This window comes from Aulonocara sp. 'chitande type north' Nkhata Bay, linkage group LG1 (assembly GCF_057382095.1).
Source record: "Aulonocara sp. 'chitande type north' Nkhata Bay isolate Kocher_YH1m ecotype deep benthic linkage group LG1, A_spYH_male_GT1.1, whole genome shotgun sequence".
Lineage (NCBI taxonomy): Eukaryota > Metazoa > Chordata > Actinopteri > Cichliformes > Cichlidae > Aulonocara > Aulonocara sp. 'chitande type north' Nkhata Bay.
Genome location: NC_141344.1, coordinates 1188086 through 1205745, shown reverse-complemented (window position 1 = coordinate 1205745; position 17660 = coordinate 1188086). Strand labels below are relative to the sequence as shown.

The window sequence follows — 17660 nt, the reverse complement described above, 5'->3', positions numbered from 1 at the left end:
AGTGGGGAGTCCACAAACTGCTCAAAGCTGACATTTGTGCCTCCAGGAGGTATGCAAACAGGGATAGACAGACAGTTAGCCAGCAACACACACACTCACACACACACACACTGCTTCCCCCGCCCTGCAATTGTCCTCATCTTTCTATCAATTTCATTTAATTGTTTTTCCATCGCTGATGTTGTTCGTTGTTCCTCGTCCTGCGTTCCCGAGCTGAGACCTGTCTCAGGTTTGTGTCGGCGACGGCGAGGAAAGTGCTGATGTGCCGCACATCGTTTTTCTCCAGATAGCGGCAGAGTTCATTTAATGGGTGCGGGTTCTTGTTAAATCACGCAGACTGATTGCTTTTATGTTCTACAGCACTGACTTTTCTATTTCACCACAAAATAAACAGAGTGTTTAAAAGTGGAGAGCACCCGAGTCGTGCAGCGTGCGCTCGGAGGAGTAGGCCGCATGTGACGTCCTCAAATCCAGCTTCTGATGTAAGAGCTGGAAACAGGAATTAATGGTGTCTCGCTCTGGATCCTCGACCCGACGCTCAAATACGACTTTAATACACTCCCATAAACGCTGAGTCGGGGTCTCACTCGTGCCCTGCTGTGAACATTTTAATATCTGGAGGACACTAATCACGTGTACCTCACACGCTTTCTGTCATCACGTTAGCTGGTGTGGAGCGTTTGGACTCCAGCAGCAGGAGAAAAATGTAAGAGCTGCTCATGTCCACCGGGGTGTTTTTCAGAATAATCCTTCTTTATCTGATCCTGGGCCTCAGCTCATCCTCTGATTGGCTGCTCGTTGCAGACAAAAGGTTTGAACAGCAGATGGGTGGAGCTTCTGTGAGACCGTATAATGACACGTGGTGTTGTCCAGATTCAAGAGTAGAACAACTGAGCGTTGGGAGCAGTCTGAGCTTTTGTCTCACAGGATTAGCTTGTTACAAACTTTACACATCAAGCGTGTTTCCAAAAAACGGCACAAAAGTCTGAATTTTGTGGATGCAAACTTGTTGTGTAACATATGTTCACACTGAAGGTGAAAGTTTTTGTAAATTAAGTTTAAAAATACTTTCACACTCACCTGTTCTCTGCTGCTCACGTCCATCCATGTTCATCACTGGATGAAGTTACAACATTTATTTTTCTGATCATTTTTTGGATCTGAATAAACAGACCAATCAGAACGCTGCATTTGGCAACAAATGTGCTTTTAGCTGAAAGCGTGCGCCGGTGCTGAATATACAGATCGTAATAAAAATAATGACCAATGTTTTCCTTCAGACACACAGCTGTGGCTGCTCCGTGTCCGTCTGCCAACAGGAGCTCAAACTGTCCGACTGACAACACGGACGAAAGCTTCGACTCCGGGATCGAACCAGGAAACCCTCCCTGCTGCTCCCTGCTCCTCAGATTCAATTCAATTTTCACAACAGCCGTCGCCTCAATGCGCTTTATATTCTTAGGTAGACCCTAAAAGTGGGGAGGAAAAACTCCCTTTTAACAGGAAGAAGCCTCCGGCAGAACCAGGCTCAGGGAGGGGCGGGGCCAACTGCTGTGACCGGTTGGGGTGAGAGAAGGAAGACAGGATAAAGACACGGATTAATCCTGAATTTCCGTTTCTTCCTTTTCTGGTTCAGAACCATCAGGACCAGCTCATCATCGCAACACGTTCGCCAAAGCGTTCGGTGCGTATTCATGTTACACGGTGAGTTCATCTGCTGAAAATGTGAATTTTGTGTTGCAAAGGCCCAGTTTGTGCTCAAAACGCCTGTGAAACAAAAATGAATCCCACAAATTCATCCTGTGAAGCTGTGGTTGAGCAGCTACATTACAAATAAGTTAATTTAAAAAAATAGTTTTAACACAAAATATTCACGTGAATTTTACACCTCTTGTGTAAAGGCTGTGAATGTGACCACCCGGCGCTGGAGCACGACAGGACGTTTGCTGTGACGTGAGACAAACACACTCCTCCAACCACAGCAGGATGGAGGCGTGTGAGTGGGCGTGGTCAGCTGTGGGGGTCAAATTAGAGCGGCACTGGAACTAGCCGAGGTGTTTCACTACAGGGCGGCACTGAGGACCAGCGGTTCCCCCGTGCAGTGATACCAATGGTGGGTTAACTGGTGACTCTGAGAGGGCCATACGGGAATGTGAAAGGTCACCTGATCAGGGCGTACTCGCCCTGCGGTGCTGAACTGGGTGACCGCGGCTCACGACTGTGGTCATGTGATCACATAACTGCAGCCATGATTATCATGGCAGTGACTCGACTTCAGGGCGTTTTGTTCAGGCCACTTTGCTCCTGTGGCGTCTCCAGAAGTTCTGCAGGTGCGCTCATGCACAGAATCACAGATGAGAGCAGACGTGCAGCTGGAGCAGTCGCCTCCTCACAGCTGCAGCCGTGCTCGCAGCCAGTGGCTGCACGCTGCCAGAGATCGGCCTTTTCAGCACAGTAACGAGCAACGAACGCATCATCTCTCTTCCTGCTGATCGTGCGCTCTGATTCCCTAAACTGACTCAGGTGCAGCAGAACCGAACCAGCCTGGCGCACGACACGGGCCCGCCTCGTGTTGTGCAACTTTACGCTGCGTAGAACGTGGACCGGGCGGGATGCGACGGAGCGGATCTGTGAGATCAACAGAAGTGTTCCAGGCGGCACTGACGACTTTCAGAAGGACGCTTTCCAACAAAATTATGCAGTGCGCCATCAAAGTGGTATGCATCCACTTTAACAAGGACTCTTTGTTTTATTCTGTTGCTCTCCATGTGTCATTAACTTAAATGCCCTATAAATACCATCGAAATATTAAATTGGCATTACTCTGCCATATTTTTATCATCTCTGAGGCTGTTTCTGCTGCTTTTATAGCGCGAGGGAGTGAAAGGAAAGAAGAAAAGAAGAACTGAGGCTCTGCCAGCTTCTTTTTCGTCTCTGCAACAGTCTGATGGTGAGTTCTGTTCATTTCACTCAGGGCACTTTGTGTTGATGGCTTACTGTGCACATAAGAAGCGTGCGGTGCAGGAAATAATTGTTCTTTTCATGGTAAGAAAGGCCATATCAATTAAGGGTAAACAGTCTCCTTAGTTATTACAGTACATCTCAGTGGTGTGCCTTCGTCTGTGTTCCCCTGCTTCCTCCACTCGGTCCACAATCTGTATTTAAGCCTTGTGATGTTCTGAGCAGCTTTTCAAATAAAAACACTCACAATATCTGCTTATTTGTGACACTCTGTGTAAAGGCTGCGCAGGGAAACCGAGGAGATGACGTTTTTTTAAACGTCTTCAAAGAAACTCTCGATTTTCTTCTTTAAAACGCTTCTTTGAGCGTCTCGTGATTTAACCAATTACACAGCAGCAACAGTCAGCCCGCGTCTTTGTTTCTCAGAAGCTTCCGGCCGTGTGCTGCAGGCCTATTATTTCTCATTGCCTGGGGACTTTAACTTAAAAGGAAGCTGTCATATTATAAAGAAGAAGAGTAGCCGCGGGTCATCGGGGTGCACGCCGATATTTGAAATACAAACACGTATGCTTCTTCACTGCCAGACGAATTTCCACTGTTCCTGCCCACCACACGGCTTTTAAGTCTAAATCCATGTTAGGCGTGACTGCGAATGTTCACGTGCGTTTTATTATGTATGTGCGTCGCAACCGTTCAACGGGCCCGTCATTCGACATCCGGCGATGCTCGGCCGATGGCCCGCGCTAGCAGCTGGTGGTGGTACAGAACTGCCTGCCCGTCATATTGACAGTTAAAACTATAAATCATACACCTTTCATTGTTTCAAAGAGAAAACATAATGGTACACAGCAGTCTGGGAAATGTACACCATGATTATGTGATAGATTTAAAAGGCAACAAAGAACCAGGAAATGCTGCGATTGAGGAAAATATCATTCATCAAGGTCCTGCGCTCTCCTGCTGGTGGAGCCTTTATTACTTTCTCTTCATGCAGGAAGTGGGAAATAAACTCCCCACCGTCCTCCTGTGCCATCGCGCTCTCACCGCACTTTGTGAAATAAAACGAGCGATCCACGTGCACACAGGGAATCTCCTCCACTTCAGAGGTAAGTGTAGTCGGCATCGTTAGGGTGGTGGCGCGGCTTTTTTCCTGGTAGGTTAAAAACATGTTGCTGGTTCAAGTTTGGGCAGTGACGTGTGAAAGTTCAGAGAAATCACAGTTTGAATTCTTTCCTTTCCTCGCATGACTGACGTGAGGAAAGCGCAGTCGCGTCTATTTCTGAATGTTTCATGTTTTTTTATTGGCTTGGCTTCCTGCACAGAGCTGCGCGTGTGCAGGATACTGCTGAATGGCATGCTGGGTAATATTAGCTAGCTAGGTAGTCGTCTGCCACCAGCTGAGAGGCGTTATTGCTGATTTTTTCCTGTCTGAGGTCACTCCTGGCTGTGGGCGGGGCTTAACAATGAGCCAGGTGAAGGTGGCGTAACACTGCGGGCTAACAGAATGAGATCCTTTCAGCTGCTGACTTTGGCAGCATACATAAAATCTGCACTGGCAACAAATGAAATGTAAAAAATGACAAAAATAAAGACAAACTAAAGTAGAAATCAAAACATTTACAATTTTTCAAAACTAAAGTCTTGTTAAATGAAAATATTTCAATCATCAAAAGCATAAAAGAAAAATGTGAACAACAGTAAAGCGACAGCCGGCGCATCGGCGCCGTGCTGACATGTCACCGACATGTTTGATTGCGGGGACTCTGCTCTGGTCTTGCTTGTGTTTTCTGGTCAGTACGAAGCTACGAGGACCTGTGACTCCTGGAATAGTCCGTGCTGGTTGTTGTTTGAGCGCTCAGTCTCTGTATCGTGTCTAACACAGGAGGAGTGGCACGGAGGTGCAGTGGCTAGCGCTGTGGTCCTGGGTTCGGTTCCCTCAGTACTCCGCCTTCCTCCTGGGTGTCCTGTGTCTCTGTGGTAGCGTGTGATGCACTGGCGACCTGCCCAGGTATACCCACCTCTCACCCTATGACAGCTGGACAGCCCCCCGCCCCCGTGACCCTTAAACGGGAGAAAATGGGTGGATGGATGTTAGAACCGGGTCGTCTATCGGGAGGTCGTATGTCAGTAGCAAAGAGATGATCATTACCACTTTATTATAGTTAATGGATGAAGAGGAGTGATAGTGTTTCACGATGGCGTTGGCCTTTGACCCCTCTCGTGTACGCAGCTGGATCAAGATGAGTGGTCTGACGGCTGCGAGTGGGAGGAGGAGAGTCTGCGAGATAATGAGAGCGCAGCCTAAAATCATGTACAATATGTAATTTTATGTCGAAACAGTGATTTATGAAGATTTCAGCTGCGCTGATGATGCCCTTCTCTGATTAGTTCATAATGTTTGATTCAGATGGTTTAAAGGAGGCACTGATATCTCATCCTGACTGTAAAACATTCACAGTATGTTCTATGGAAATAAACCCGTTCAGGCTGTTTTTCCTTTATTAAAGTCATATCTGGTGTGATGAGTACCTTCTGTTGGCCAGTGCTAACTAATGTTTGCTATAAATACTGCTGTGCTTCTGGCATCACTGAGTCAATACATCACTGATCTGTTATTTAATTATACTTTATTTGAGCATCAGTATCATTTCCATAACCCTGTATCTGCCCTGATCAGAGTGGCCGCTCTTTACTGAAAGTTCTGCTTTAAGTAAATCCTCAGCACTACTGTAGAGACATTAAATATATTTATGGATTTATTCATTTTGTTTTTATTTAATTCCTTTTGCCCGTGTGGAGCGGACGTGCACGCTCTCAGATTTAATTCAAGTTTGAGCTATTTGCATGTGACACGAGTCTTCCTGCTGTGCTGTTTATCGTACTGTACTTATATTCACTGCTTTATATCTTTTTTTATATATAAAGTAAATGGCTGGGACAGACTCCATCCATCCATCTCTTCAGCTCTTCAAATAAAACCATCGCAGACGCTTTCAAGAAATCCTGAAATAAATAGAAGGTTGGAGGTTAGCCTATAATTAGCTAAGACAGCTGGGTCAAGTGATGGCTTTTTACGTGGTTTAATTACCGCCACCTTAAAGGCCTGTGGTACTGTGGTTGCCTGTTAATAGAGATAAATTGAGCTTATTTAAGACTGACGTATTAATGAATGATTAGACTTGTGTGAATGGTTTTGTCTAAAAAGGGATGTGGTCCAAAAAAGAAGAAAAATATAAAGTTTGGATTGAGTTTGATTTATTTGTAGCTGGTCTGGGGGCAGATACCAGGTTTTTAGGGTTATTCTGTTGAAATAAATAATAAAGGTCTGTATTAAAATGAGTTGCAGGTCCATGCCTATTGTAAACAGTAATTAGATTGTGGGAACAAACCTGAGAGTGGCTCAATGGGACCAGTTGCCTGAGGGATGGTGCTTGACTGGGAACATGGCGGCTGGGTTGTTTGCTGACAACGTACGAGAACCTGCTCTGTAAGGGTGTAGTCCGGCCTTCCAGTCAAGTCCTAAAGTTGTCTGTAAATGTCACCCTGTAGTCGCTGCGACCTGACGACAGGCGAGTGAACCGAGACCGAGAATAGGAGAGTGTGGACGGTTCAGAGACTCAAGGACCGTCGAGAGATGGACAAAGTCTTGTTTAGCATCAGATACTGATACCAGATATTATTTGTTCAACTTAGGATGGTCCTGTATAATCTCTGGGATTTTACCAGCTAATACCAAGCATCAGGGACAGAGTATGTTAATGCCGTCTTCGTCCTGGAGTCTCCTGCAGTCACGGCTATGCAGGTCACAGAGCGACCTGGCTGTGGATGGATTGCGAGGCGGTGCGGGAGAAAAGCCAAGACCAAGATGAACGCAGGTTTCCTGGTGGAATTCCCTGCATTTTTAACGCAATTATCTGACCAATAACAAGACGACGGGAAATTCTAGAACGTTACTTATGAAGAGGTATCTGCGTCTGCGGGGATACCAAATATCACTTCAAATCAGCGATGCAGCCACCGTCCGATTAACGATTAGGTCGTGCCTTTTAAAGGTGGAAAGCTGACGAGCGGCGTGAGAAACGTCCTCGCAGACTTAACTTCCAAGTGTCCGGGGAGAGAAGAAGGTCGCGGATTAGAAGCGACCTCGGTGTAATCGCTGCATTCCTGTCCCACCATCCAGGCTGCGAGCGTGACTGACTGCTGCCAAGTGTGGCCTTATGTTTTCTGTCACCGTGCCAGCTGCAACATCCTCTGCAGGGCCCCAAAATGATGCATCTCCTTTGATACATTCTTAAGCACACATCAGACACAGTCAAATATTAATCTGCCGTGCTCGCTGGCCAAACAACATCTGTCTCAAAACATGAACTTACATTCTCAGTTTGTCTTTTTTGGCTTGCAAAAATATGCCCCTGCATCTTTAGAACATCCATCCACACAGCGATGCGTATGTTTGCGCAGTTATTTACCAATTCATAAAAATTCAAATACTCGGAATAAAATGTAGCAAACAGAGGAGCAACCATAAGCATGAAAACACATCAGATTTATTCTGCCTGCCTTGTTTACCGGTTCACGGAACACTGCATGCAAACAGAATGCAAATGCTTCTGATTGAATCAGGTGATGCCGAGGTAATTGTATTTGGAGAAATGTCCAAGATTTTTTTTTCATCATTATCAGTGGGGGGTTTTCTTTATGAAATCCATCTTAAACAAAAGCTATCATCACTCCCGAGCCTTGTGATCTTCCTTTGTCACATGCGGATGTGGATGCGTCTTTAATTTCCTTTCAATTAAAAGTAAATATACGCCTTTATTTTTTTCCCCCCACTGTGAAATCCAAACAAGAGGAGTCAACATGAGCAGACAGGTGAGGAATATTCATTTATATTTGCCTGCCATTTTCCTTTTTTTTTTTTATTGTTGATGCTGATGATGTGATTCAACAGGCAGCGGTGTGCCTGCGTGCCTTCGTGCCTTCCATCAAACACACCCACGAGTTTGTAAGCAGCGGAAAAAAAAGGAAAAGCGGGAGAGGAAAAAAAGAAATCCTCCCTGCCAGCTTGTCTTGTTCAGAGCTGGATGGGATAGACAAACAAACACCAAACAAGCGCAACACAACACAAACTTTACTTCATCATTAAATGGCTGTTAATCCGTGTCTCCCGTGGCTACAGTTGCTTTGATCAGAGCAAAATTGTCACAACTTTTTCCTTTCTTCTCGTCGTCTCGTCGCTCGTAATTGACGGCGGTGTTTCTTATTGACAGTCCCGTTTAAACGCGCCTTACCTGTGCGCCGATGATATATCTGATAACGTGTAGGAAGGCTCATGCTGTTAATTAATTGGTAATTAAAATCATTTTTCCGTTTCTAGCATCAGTCTCGCTGACACTGATGGCGAGTAGCGTTAATGCAAGCCTTTTAATGGTTTTACTGCTTCTGCCTCCATTAATCCTCCTCATGCTCGTGGGTGTTTCTGCCGTAAAGCCGCCCGTCGGTTAGCGGACGCGTTTTGGAGCCTCAGCGTTAGCGATTTTTATTTGTGGAGCCAGAAGAAGGGCCTGAAAAGACTTCTTAGCTAGCATAAGTGGGGTCAGTTGAACACAACACCAGCTAAGACCTAGCAAGTTTTTCGAGGTTTATTAAGGTCCTTTACAGTACTCCGATATCTGTGCTCTAGTCTTCAATATACGCGAGACCCCCCACTCAAGACCAAGAGGAGATACAAGCCTGGCTCCAAGCCCAGATAAACGGAGGGTCATTTGGGCCATACATGCCATACAACACCTTTGGCAAATTAGAGAGAGCCAAAGGTACCTTACCTCAAACCACTCAGGTTAGGGTTAAATGTCTAATGCTACTGTTGACCCTCCGCCTCCACCATGGAGCACCTGATGGACACAGACTTAAATGCATTTGATGTCTTTATTTCATTAATGTTAACAGTTTTCTGCATTTTAAAGCCTCAGTGTTAGCATTGGGGCTGCTGCTGCCATGTTAGAGAGCGGGTAGAGTGCTAAGCTGTCAGCTAATCCTAGCTAGCTTGGTTGTACAGCAGCATCCACAGACTGTATGGGAGCATCACAGATACCTGCTAATCAACTCTCAGGAACATTAAAATATATATTGGATGGCCTGTTTGTACAGTGACCTCACAGCAACCATATTATTGGTCACATGATGTCATTAAAATACTCCAACAGTACAAACACGGTCCAGAAGTCCGGGTCAGGTGAAGCTAGCAGACAGCTAGCAGCTACAGCCGTCTGTGTCACTGTCCGCATGTCAGTCAAAGAGGCCACGCCCCCTATTAATGTGAAGGGGGAAATTATCCAGAGAGACCAAACAGTTTGTGTGTCAGGCTGTAAACATGGTTATTTCTGCTGTAACGTTTTGACACGAGACTGACTCACTGCTGCCTCTGCTGGACGTCAGAGGAACTGCAGCTGTTGGCTCTGTCTGTTTTCAGCCTGGGAGACTGCGGAGTGTTCAGAAGTGCTTTTGTTTCTGTTCATATCATCACTGCTGCTTCTCCCAGTAAATAGTGCTGCTGAGCAGCAAATCCTCTGTGTTTACTCTGTTAAAATCCTTTTGCACGTTTGGCTTCCGTCACACAAACTGCATCCAAACTCGAATCAGTAGTAAAAAAACAACAAGACCAGATTAAATTTTCTCATTTCGCATCAGGAAGGACACTGGTTTACCTTAAGTAATACTGAGTCAAGGACTTGATTGAATTTCACTGATGTCGTTACGAGGTCACATTTCAGTGTGTAATATGATATAAATTTAGTTATCCCCCCTCGGTCGCTCCCTGCCCTGAGCCGGGGACTCTTCTCTGCTTTTAGTCTCGTTCCTGCGCTCCACACCACATGATGGATGGTTCCATCCTTTACAAATGTTTCATTGCATCTGTCATTAGCCAGAGGTGGCACATGCATACTGGAAGAAGATGCATGTGTGTTGGCTGCCGGGCCACACATACAAACGCTGAGAATCAAACCTTGAATCCTCCAGTGCGCCGCTGTCTTTAAGGCTGCGGCAGAGGCCCGGGGTGAGTTATGGAGCGATATGAGCCTCCGCCTTTTCCCCGCTGCTGTTTTGTTGTTTTGACCCTGCGCTACGGGAAGACTTTTTTATTTTTTGAAAAACAGATCCCGGCTGTCCTGGATGGCTTTCAGGGTGGCGTCATGCGAAATGAAAAGAGGTGGCAGATTTTATTGAAGTTTGATTTAAAGAGGGGTGGGGTGGAGTGTGGAGGACACACAGAGGAAGAAAAGGCAGGAGAGGAAGATATCATAAATTATTTTACTCATATCCAGGCCTGCCGATGTATGCTGGTTTGGTAAATAATGCATCGCCTGGGTGCATAATTAGGACAACAACACTATTGTTTCCCCTCTCTCACTCACTCACTCACTCACGCTCCCAGTTAACCGTTGTTGGATTCTTCCTCCTCCCTAATGGATGTGCGGGCCACCTGATTGATCTGCAGAATAAAGGTAGCACACCTTTTCCTTTTTTTAAGATTCACGTTCAGATGTAAATGATATAGGTTATCACACGAATTCTCATTATCATTTAGACACCAAATAAGCAAAGGTAATGTGTCCTAGAACACAGGAGGTGCATCACCCCGGTAATGTTTGTCACCAGCGATGTAGGTTGGCTTCATTACAGTGCAAATGTCCCCGCCACTGATTCTAACGCAATGTGACAAAATGCAAAGCGCTGTTAAAAGAAAAGCAGGAAAGAAGACGGGAGGAGGAGGAGAAGGAGGTCATTATTTAATATACGTGTCTGAGCGCGTGCATGCGCGCGCGTCTTCCTCTCTCGGCTTTCTTCGGCTGCAGATAACACCTTTTGGAAGAACTGCCTTGAAGCATTATCCCCCCAGACATGATACATGGCTAATCTTCAGCTTTGAGCCATTACGCTACATTTATCTGTGACCCCCTCTCTCTTTATATCATTACAGTTAAAGTCCATAAAAGTGTGTTTAGACAAAGATGAAGGCATTACCTGCTCAGAAACCCCAAGTGCTATTAGAGGCTTAGGCCCCTGCCGGTGTGCACTGGATATTAAATATCCTTTATCTTAAACTCGCTCTCTGTCTCGCAGCGCTCAAGGTAAGCTGATATCTCACTCTGCTCTGCCTTATATTGCCATAGGCGTAATAAATACACAGATATCAATGGGCCCAGTTTGTCCCGGTCTCAAACGATTATGTGAGCCCTGCCTCCCCTTTATGTAGTGGGAGTAGCAGGAGAGCTTTAATTTATTTCCCTGGGAAGGTAAGAACAGATATAGTTACAAAGTCAGACACAGTGGAAAGGAAAACACACACAAAGTCACACTGAACGCTCACGGCAATCACCCAACGAGGAGCCGAGTGGGACGCGGGCCATCATATCGCTGCGCAGGACAAAGAGTTGACTTTATTGTCTTAAGGACATGTGTAATACAAACCAGGCCTCCCCCGGTAAAGTCACAATCAGCAACACGGTCCACACTCGACTGGGTCCTTTTGTGTGTGCTTTCTAACCTGAGCCAAGCTGGTCACGTCACTGTACGCCTGCCTCTTTAAATCTGTGAGGCCATCGCACGGCAGCACAAAGGGACTCCACGTATCCCATTAAAGGAACTTTATGGCTTCTGGTCCGAGGGTGCTGGGATTTTTACCGCTATGTTTCTCTGTCATCTTTCATGCATTTGACACAGTTGCACTCTTTGTGTGCTACTACTGTATACTGTATACAGTACAATACAATACAGCACTGGCAGAAGTACAAACACAGTGTAGGTGACACCGTCTGGGTTCCTGAGGGTCTTCCAGAGTCTCCAAACTTTGTTTCACTGTGTGTTTATGTGTCTCAACACTGTTCTCACATCAGTCTTAAAGTTACAGCGTGTAAACATTTCTCTGTTACATGTTAGTTGGTTGAAGTGTGCCGCGTTTTGTTTTCTTATCCCTCCTGTTCAGTGAATAATTTGGAGGGGCTGTCAGCCAATAGAGATTAAACTTAGGCTACACACCATAACGAGCCGGATCCGCCCCAGAGACTTTCCCTGTCTGCCAAAGGCTCTGCTGCTTACCTCAGCTGTAAATGTCCTGCTTTACTTACTCTGGAAGAGGCTTTAAAACTTTGTGAAAGGAGTCCGATAGGATTTGATGAGACAGACAAGCGCATTTCTGACTGCCATACTGATGTGAGCTGTTGAGGGTATGTGCATGTGTCATTAAGCGCTACTGTTTTTGCTGCTGTGAGCTACTATTAGCATCTGTTAGCTATTGTTAGCCTTTATTAGATGCTGTTTTCGTGCTGTTAGCATCTGTTAGCTATTGTTAGCCTTTATTAGATGCTGTTTTCGTGCTGTTAGCATCTGTTAGCCATTGTTAGCCTTTATTAGCTGCTGTTTTGCTTTCTGTGAGCTATCCGGTCGTTAAGTCTGACGTCACTAGCCGTGTCTGGGCCTAAACTCCGCTGCAGGTCCATATATCAAACGATCACTATGGCATTACTGAGAGTTGAAAAACTGTCTAAAGTCTTTCATCTTTAATAAAATGATCAGCGTTCTGCTCTACCAGGTGTAACAATTGAGTTTATCATCCAGGCATCCATGAAAACGGAATTTATGACATTTAATGGAGTTAGATGTTAGAAGGAAGTTAGCTCGCTAGCTTCTATCTGAATACAATATAGCATGTCCTGACTGCGGGGTTTTGGAAACAAATTCAAACCTAAAGCTCTGTTATCACTTCCAACATAAATGAAGACAGAAAACTAAACAGCAGTGACGTTTGTAGGCTTACTGAAGTTTGGCTAGCTGGTGCTACGTGACCGCTAGCGACACAGCTATTTTAGCATAATATAAACAAGCTAACTTTTTTTCCACTCGATAAAAGTTAACGTGAGTGTTCTCGGTGGTCAGGAACAAATGTAATCGCATGGCAGGATGCTGTAAACGGACCAAACTTCAGCCAGGAGAACAACTGAGATAATCCATCCACAATACGAGGTTAGTCATTCATATACTGCTGCATGGGTTGGGCTGTAGTTACAGCCTAAGGTTTTAAAAACTGAGCTTAAATAAATGATTAGCGGTAATAAAAGCCGAGGGAGGTCAACAGTGATCACTGACTGTTTTAGGAGCTTTTTGAGATTAAATAGAAGAAAATACATAACATTAAACATGTTAACAACACAAAAGCCATATTAAACGCAGACTACTTTAGGCCCGGAAGTAGGATTCGTCACGTCATCACTTAACGACCGGATTGTTAGTTTCTGTCAGCTATTGTTAGCCTTTATTAGCTGCTGTGAGCTACTGTTAGGTTCTGTTAGCCATCGTTAGCCTTTATTAGCTGCTGTGTTTGCTGCTGTGCACTACTGTTAGCTTCTGTTAGCTATTGTCAGCCTTTATTAGCTGCAGTTTTTGCTGCTCTGACCTACTTTTAGCATCTGATAGCTATTGTTAGCCTTTATTAGCTGCTTTTTTGCTTGTTGTGAGCTATTGTTAGTTTCTGTCAGCTATTGTTAGCCTTTATTAGCTGCTGTGAGCTACTGTTAGCTTCTGTTAGCTATCATTAGCCTTTATTAGCTGGTGTTTTTGTGCTGTGAGCTACTATTAGCGTCTCTTAGCTATTTTTAGCCTTTATTAGCTGCTGTTTTTGTGCTGTGAGCTACTGTTATCATCTCCTAGCTACTTTTTAGCTTTTATTAGCTGCTGTTTTGTGCTATTAGCATCTGTTAGCTATTGTTAGCCTTTATTAGCTGCTGTTTGATCATGTTAGCCTCTACTTACTACTTTTAGCCTCTGTTAGCTAGTGTTAGCCAGCGTTAGTGAAACTGTCTTTGAAGTGGATGTAAAATTGTTGAACTCAGATGCTTAGTGAATAAACTTGATGTGAGAATGTTATCATACTATTTATCAGAGGGATAGCGTGATTTTTATGTCAAACATTAGCTGGCATAATGTTAGCTTATAACCATCTGCTGTTGTTATTTTGCCAGCTCTTGTCAGCTCTTATATGCTTTTCTATGTTTATACTTCGTTCTGTACCTGTTTGATTTCACCCGGTCCTTATAATGGTGTGTAATCAGTCAGTTTGCGTTTAGCTTTCCTTAAATACAATGCTACTACTGCACATTCACCTAATGTATATAATATATAATGTTCTTCGTCTCTCCCCCCCCCCTTTTGCACAAATCGAGGAGCGTATCAGGTTACAATTTCACTGTGTGTTATACTTGTATAACTATGCATGTGACGAATAAAGAACCTTGAACCTTGAAATAGAAATTCTTTAGAAATCACTGCCGACCTTCAGGCCACTTAAAAGTTTTTTTTTTCACTTCCAGCATGACAAGCAAGTAAAGCAGGCTTTATCACAGACAGCGCACCATCCCCATGATTAATCATATTCGCATATGGCAATCAACTCGAAGATGGACATCTGGAGGTAAAACAGTATTAAGTCAGAAGTTTGTCTCTTTTGAATAATGTTTTAACTTCTGTTCTGCTAACTCCTTTAGCCTTCATATATGTGTGAAAACAGTTAAGCTAACAGAAGGTGCACAATTTGACCTTTACTGAATTCAATGCCCAATGTGGAGGGTCATGTTAGGCTCGTGGGTGCACGTTGGAGAGTAAAAACCTTAGCCAGCTGCTGGAGCTGTTGGAGTGGTGCCGCTAACCGCAATGTCCAGATCAAAGTTTTGAGATTTCAGAAAACTCAGATCCTGACTGTCAGACATGTTTAACAGAGCCAGGAGACGACTCAGCATGAGCTCTGTTTGACTGATGGATGACAGTAAAAAGCAGCTGAAACAATTCCTGTGTGCACACACCTTTAGCCTCCTCCCGCCCCTTCCTAATCTGTCCCTGGGGTTTTTGTCTCTGTAACGTTAACAGTGAGCGCGCAGCCTGCTGGACGTTTAAGCTGAATTCTGCTGCCTGCTTTAGTCCTGCTGAGCGAATTTCCGTTCGGGCTTTATGTCCCTTTACTGGAACAACTGTATTTCTTTCCCACTGCTCCGAGTCACTTTCACAACTTTCATTACCTCTCTGAGGGCAGGCGGAGCGCGCCGGCGGGGGAGATGGGTGAATATCGCCTAACTATAACCCGCCGTCCCCAGAGTGTGGAGGTCAATGAGATTAACCTATAGCTCCGTTTTCCTTCATTACGCACTCCAAATTACACCCACTTACAGACAAGAGACAGAAAGAGGAAATCGTATATGGGCTGATATCTATTTAAAATCTAATCCCTTTGGGTGAATTGCTCAGCCTTTCCATTTCTCTTATGTTTCTGCCTATTGCCTCCGGGCTCCGCTGTGCCGTGGTGCGCTGCGGCACCGTTCAGGAAGGTGCTATAACCTCGCCCCTGTTCATATTAACTTTAGATTCATCTGCGCTAATATAGGAGACACTTAGGATTATAACTCCCTCTTTTCTGCTGTTATTGCTCAGTTAAACATTACACGCTCGTAGCCTATTGCTCCGCTGGCATGCGCTCGCTCGGGTTATTTACTGTTGCTTCTTTTTCTAAGTGGGAGATTATCAGCGTCCAGATTGTCTTTTGTCCTCCCCGCTGCCCCGCCGTGTTTGGTGATTTAGCAGAAACGTATTGTACTGAGTTGTAAACACTATGTGGAGGGAGGATATATGTCCTGGTTTAGTGTTTCCTGTCTGTCGCTGAGGTTTGGCTTGGAATCTGGAGAAAGAGCAATTGTTCGCCAACACGCAACCACAACAAGACGTTTTATTATAGCTGACCCGCTCTCTGTATACAGCTTCTATAGCATGACGGATGCACGGCGCTCTGATCCGGGGAGACTCCGACGTGGTGCTCTGCAGGGACGCTGCCCTAATCAGATTTCACAATTTTGTTTTTGAATGTGGCTCACTTTAAGAATAATGTTCTCCATGATGTGTCGTGCAAACACTGCTCGGACAATAAGATAAACACTGGCTATAAACACGCTCTTTGATATGCAGCTAAACCGAGCTCCGACTGGATTATCTGATCCCAAACTGCAGGTGCACGGGTCGACATTTCATATGTCACAGCCAACAGTCTGGAAAATGACAGCATATACAAAACACAGGAAAGTTGCTTGGATAGAGAGGAAGTTAAAATGTGGCAGACATTATATACAGAGGGGTGGGCGGGGGGCTGCTGCCCGTTGCTCCATCCACCTTTGTTTTCAGCGGTTTCAGAGATGACTCACATGCTTCAAAGTCTTCTTTTGTGCCGTGTTTACTTTATTTTTTCTTTTGATAAAATTATATTTATTGGAGCCACTCGAGCGTCCTCACAGGCTGCAGGAATCAAACTTTCCATCTCAGCGTCACGCTGCTGCTGCTGCTAGTTTTCAGCCTTTTATAGTGAATTTCATCTGAAAGCCGAGGACGATGGATTTTTGCTCTTTACTGCTGATTTTTAAAGATTCAGTCACCTCTAACCATCTCCTCTCGACACGTGTTCTCCCAATGACTGAGTTGGTGGCCAGGCCGCTCTGCAGAGAGTCCACGTCCTCCATCTCAGACTGCAGCTGGTCCTGTTCTGTGAGCCGGGAGGGGGCGTGGTCAGTTTAACCAGAGCATGCCGCAGGCTGAGAACCTGGAGAATAATCGCTGCTGTCTGCTACAACTACAATAATAAACGTTCGTGTGTCTCAGTCATTCAGACCTTTGAAAGGTTACCTGTAACCACAGGTGTGGTAAGGGTCAGCCACAGAAACCAGGGCAGTGCCTTAGGTGGGTCTTTATCACGTTTATGGTTTGGTTTTCATGTTATCTGCTAAATTGATCAGTGATGCAGCCTCCAACTGAGGTTGTAAGTGATCACATGCAATTTATAATTTATTTAAAATTATATTTACCTATAAACCGGCACACTAGAATAAGGGGTAAAAGTAATTATACTGAAAATAAATCAAAGTACTGCATGAGTCAAGTATTTTTCATTTTTATAGTAATTCTGAGGTAAAACAAACAAATTGTCATAAGTACTCTGTACTTTACGGGACACAGACGAGTATTATGGAGTGGATTAATTCGGCCTTTTTACATCTTTACTTCATTATGCTGATGTGTGTGATGGATGCTCTGTTAGTCCTTTTATTTTCTCTGTGTGACCTCATCATGATGGAGCCAAGGAGTGCTTCCTCTTCAGGCAGGAAGAAGATCTTCAGTGTAAGATGGAGAAATATTGTTTGTTTTCCTGCAAAACTAATGATGCAGTACTTACAGATTTCATGCATTAAATATAGTTACTTATCGTACCGATCGTGGCTCCAGAGTTGGCAGTTCGTCTTGTAATTGGAAGGTCGCCGGTTCGAGCCCCGGCTCGGACAGTCTCAGTCGTTGTGTCCTCGGGCAAGACACTTCACCTACTGGTGATGGCCAGAGGGGCCGATGGCGCGATATGGCTGCCTCGCTTCTGTCAGCCTGCCCCAGGGCAGCTGTGGCTACAACCGTAGCTGCCTCCACCAGTGAGTGAATGAATAGTGGCATTGTAAAGCGCTATATAAATCCAATCCATTATTACTGACACATGACCTAAAATTAAAGTATCACTTATTGTTTCCTCTACGCACATCATCACATTGCAGGCGAGTGTGTGCTGTATTATAAAGTGTAGATGTGAACATTTCAGATGCATCACCTGCTCTGCCACTAACTCGTGC

The 17660-nt window shown here is 44.9% G+C and overlaps 1 protein-coding gene across 1 annotated transcript in view; it reads left to right on the top strand.

Moving 5' to 3' along the window:
• The first annotated feature begins 12094 nt into the window (after positions 1-12094).
• The window catches only part of znf536 (zinc finger protein 536), a 216622-nt gene continuing 211056 nt past the window's right edge, over positions 12095-17660 (top strand). Inside the window, exons 1-2 of the mRNA XM_086278038.1 lie at positions 12095-12188; positions 14328-14428. The gene's annotated coding sequence lies outside the window, so the exon portion shown is untranslated. The remainder of the gene's footprint in view (positions 12189-14327; positions 14429-17660) is intronic.